The sequence below is a fragment of the Hipposideros armiger genome, unplaced genomic scaffold (assembly GCF_001890085.2).
Source record: "Hipposideros armiger isolate ML-2016 unplaced genomic scaffold, ASM189008v1 scaffold_361, whole genome shotgun sequence".
Taxonomy (NCBI): Eukaryota; Metazoa; Chordata; class Mammalia; order Chiroptera; family Hipposideridae; genus Hipposideros; species Hipposideros armiger.
The window spans coordinates 1,620,023-1,624,375 of record NW_017731711.1 but is presented as its reverse complement, the minus strand read 5'-3'; positions in this window follow the sequence as shown (position 1 = coordinate 1,624,375).

Below are 4,353 nucleotides of genomic sequence, written 5' to 3'. Positions count from 1 at the left end.
CGGGAAGAGTGCAATGATAATACCAACATGGGCCAGTGAAGCGTCGTCCTCCATAGCTAGACTGAAGAACAAAAGGACAGCAACCTGTCTGTTCCCCTTCCCGTGATTCCCCAGCGCTGTTCCCCTCCCTCAATTCCCCAATAAACTCTTAAAAAACAAAACCAAAAAAAAACCTTTGGGGGTTGTGTGAGCCTAAATAACCTATGATTTGGAAATATTAGAGAAACCCTTAGCCTTTTATTGTGACAAATAGAGAACTGTGAAGCCCAGACTGAGAATTGAGACAGAATAAGGTTAGACCTAAGGCCAACAGAAAAAAATTGTGCTGTTGAGGGCATATTTCATATGAATGAATTCTAAAGCAATAAATTCTGGGGGTTTTCCCCCCCAGTTGTGTAATATAATGATAAAGATGTAAATTCTCAGAAGATTGTATATTCTTCTTAGGGGAAAAAGGACCTAGAATTGCCAAGGCAGGAGTTCTCAAACTTGTTCTGGAGTGTAGTAGTGATGAGTGGCGGTCATAGGGCTGTCACATGACAGTGACCCGAAAAGGGGAGAGAAGGAGCAGGAGGGGAAGAAGGGGCGACAAGGATTCTGGGCCAGACCAAGGAAATGACTTGCTCAGGATTGATTATGTGCCAGGAATAAACATATATATATATATATATATATATATATATATATATATATATATATATATATATAAATTAGATTCAAATGTTTTCTTTCCTTACCATCTTATCTTTCCTTGTTGTGACTGGACCTTGTCACTGCTAGGCCTGAAAATGAGAACTGATGGGAATTGAAAGAGGCTAGATCACTCCACATGGAAAGAAACTCAGAGCCCCCCAACAGGCCCTGGAGACAAGGCTGTGAGGAGAGAACCACAACCCACTCAGGGAGAGGCTGGGCGGAGGGGGAAAGAGAGGAGGTCTGAGTTTGGCCATGAAGTGTGGCTTTGCGGACAGGCAGAAGAGTTTTAGAGTGTTCTTGTGTGTTGTGGGGTATAATTTTCCTGTGCTGCTCTCTCCAAAAAAGCTTTCCAGAAAGATGTACATGCTCCTTAAGGATTTGGAATTAGATAAAGTCACTATGACCTTAAAGTACATTTAGTGGTAAAATAGTCTGGAACTCAGTCCTTCTGAATCCATGGCTAGTCACTGAAGAATCACCCCTTGGATCATGTAAAGAAGCCAGAACAGCCCCTACTGTAACTCCAACCTGAGAGCTGCAGGAAGGGCCCGCGTAAGTTAACCAGTGAGCAAAGCTAGAAGGCCAACTCCTCCACGTGTCAGAACCTGATGGTATGTGGGTTGGCAATGGATAGGGTGTGATGATCACAGGAGTGTTAAACATTGCTCACATACGGGGAAAACACTCCCAAATGATTCATTTCTGAATGTACGTGCATGTATGTCAAGACAGGCAAGCTCTACAAAGGTACATGCCAAACTATCATGAGTCCACACTAAATACTCTTAACTATGTGCAGGGGGCATAAATGGGACATTTTCCTTTTACTTATATATCTTCATTTTGTTTGAATTTTTATAATGATGTATTCATGCATTGTATAATATTAAAATATATATAAGTAAACTGAAATCATAAAAAAGCTATGCACAAAACAAAATAGAACACCCAACCTGATTTAAAAATGAGCAAAGGACTTTGACATTCCTCCAAAACAGATATACAAATGGCCAATGAGCAAATGAAAAAAATGCTCAACATATTAGGGAAATGCGAACCAAAACCACAATCACATCCATTAGGATGGCTACTATCAAAACAAACAAACAAAAATCCCAGAAAATAACAAGTGTTGGCAAGGATGGGAAGAAATTAGAACACTTATGCACTGTTGATGGGAATGTAAAATGATGCAGCCGCTATGAAAAACAATATGGCAGTTCCTCAAACTGAAAAATAAAAAATCATATGACCTAGCAATTCTACTTTCGGGTATACACCCAAAAGAATTGAAAGCAGGGTCTCAAAGTGATAGTTGCACACCTATATTCATAGCAGCATTATTCACAATAGCCAAGAGGTGGAAGCAACCCAAGCGTTCTTTGATGGATGGATGAACAAAATGTGGTATGTACATACAGTGGAATGTTATTCAGCCTAAAAAAGGAAGGAAATTCTGATACATGTTACTACATTGATGAACCTTTGAAGACATAATGCTAAGTGAAATAAACCAGTCACAAAAGGACAAATACTGTATGATTCCACTTATATGACGTACCTAAAGTAATCATAGAGACAGAAAGTAGAATGGTGGTTGCCAGGTGCTGAAGGGGGCGAGGAATGGGAGTTACTGTTTAATGGGGTACAGAGTTTCAGAGATGCAAGGTGAAAAGAGTTCTGTGAATGGATGGTGGTGGTGATTGCACAACAATGTGAACGTACTTAATGCCACTGAACTGTACACTTAAAACTCATTAAAATGGTGAATTTTATGCTATGTGTATTTTACCACATTTCTTAAAAGGTGTGCAAAAGTGTGTGGGGCGGGTGAGGGAGGGTTTAGGAGGTGAGTAGAGGATTTGTCTTGGTCCCTCAGAAGACCTCATAACTTATGCATGGGCCCTTTGGAGAAAGCCTCACCCTCAGCCAGGGATGTTTTCCCAACAGGTTCTAAGGGGCTTGGGGGAAAGAGCAGAGATGCTTTAATGCCCCCAGGAGGCAGAGTGAGACACAGCCAGGAGGAGGACAATAATCCCAACCTGTCCCCTGGAACACACTGAGACTAGCCCACCATGAGCTCCTTTAACTATTCTTTTTTTTTTAATTCTTTTTTTTATTATTATTATTTCCTTTTACTATTCTGGCCCCAGCTTTGAAATTAACTTCTCCTCCAAGAAATTAATTTATTGAAAGGACACTTTTTCTCCATTGAATTACCTTGTGAATTACTTTGTTTGAAAATCAAATGACTATATGTGTGTGTGTGTGTGTGTGTGTGTGTGTGTGTGTGTGTGTGTGTGTGTATGGCTCTATTTTTAAGACTTTGTTCAGCTTGTCTATGTTATGACAATATCATACTGCCCTTGATTCATTAAAAGAGGAACAAAACTGGAAGACACATCACCTGACTTCGTGACTTACTATAAAGCTACAAGATTGTTTTGGATACCTTAAGTGCTTTGCATTTCCACATAACTTTTATAATCAGCTGGTCCATTTCTATTTTAAACGTCTGCTGGCATTATATTGTGATTATGTTGAATCGATAGATAAACTTTGGGAGAATTGACATCTTAAGTACATTGAGTCTTCCAACCCATAAGTGTGGAGGAATGCCTATTTATCCAGGTCTTATTTAATTTCAACAATATTTAGTAGTTTTCAGTGTGGACAGAGGCTCACATGCATTTAGTTACATTTATTAGATCTTTTATGTTATTTGATGCTATTGTTATTTAACTGGTTTATTTTTGTATTTCATTTTCTAATTGTTTGCTGCTAGTATAGAGTAATCAAAGAAATACAACTCATTTTTATATTTGGATCTTGTATCTTTATACCTTGTTATAATAGGGTTCCCCAGAGAAAGAGAATCAAGGTGTGAGTACATACAGAGAGATTTATTTTAGAAATTGGCTGACATGACTGGAGGCTGGCCAGTCCAAAATCTGTAGGATGGACGAGCAGGTAGAGATCAGAGAAGAGCTAATGCTGCAGTTCGAGTCTGAAGGCCATCTACTGGCAGAAGTCCTTTTTGCACAAGGGACATCTGTCTTTTACTCTATTCAGGACTTCACTCATTGAGTGAGGTGCATCCACGTTATGGAGGGCAGTCTCAAAGTCTACTGATACAAATGTTAGTCTTACCCAAGAACACCCTGACAGAAACATCCAGAATAATGTTTGACCAAATAGCTGGGTACCATGGCCCAGCCAAGCTGACAATAATTAACGGTGATACTTATTAAATTATTACTTCATTGAATTCATCTACAAATAAATATTTAGATCAATATAAAAGAGGAAGGTATATACCTTCCTTTCAAATCTTTGTGCTTTATTTTTCTTGCTTCATTGCCCTGTATAAGAACTCCAATGCCATGTTGTAAGAAAAGTGGGCATTGTTGCCTTATTCCCAATCTTAGGAAGACAGTATTCAATATATTACCATTATGTATGATGTTAGGTTTTTATTTTTCATAGATACTATACAGGAAAAACTCTTCTGTGTTCTGTCTACTCATAGAATACTCCCTTTTAAATACTTCACTCTGACTCTGCTGGTCACCAAATATTTGTGGGTGTCTCCTCACACTAAGCCAATCTCCGATGCTCCAGACACCAGCTGGGTGTCCTATCATTTAACTCAGTTCC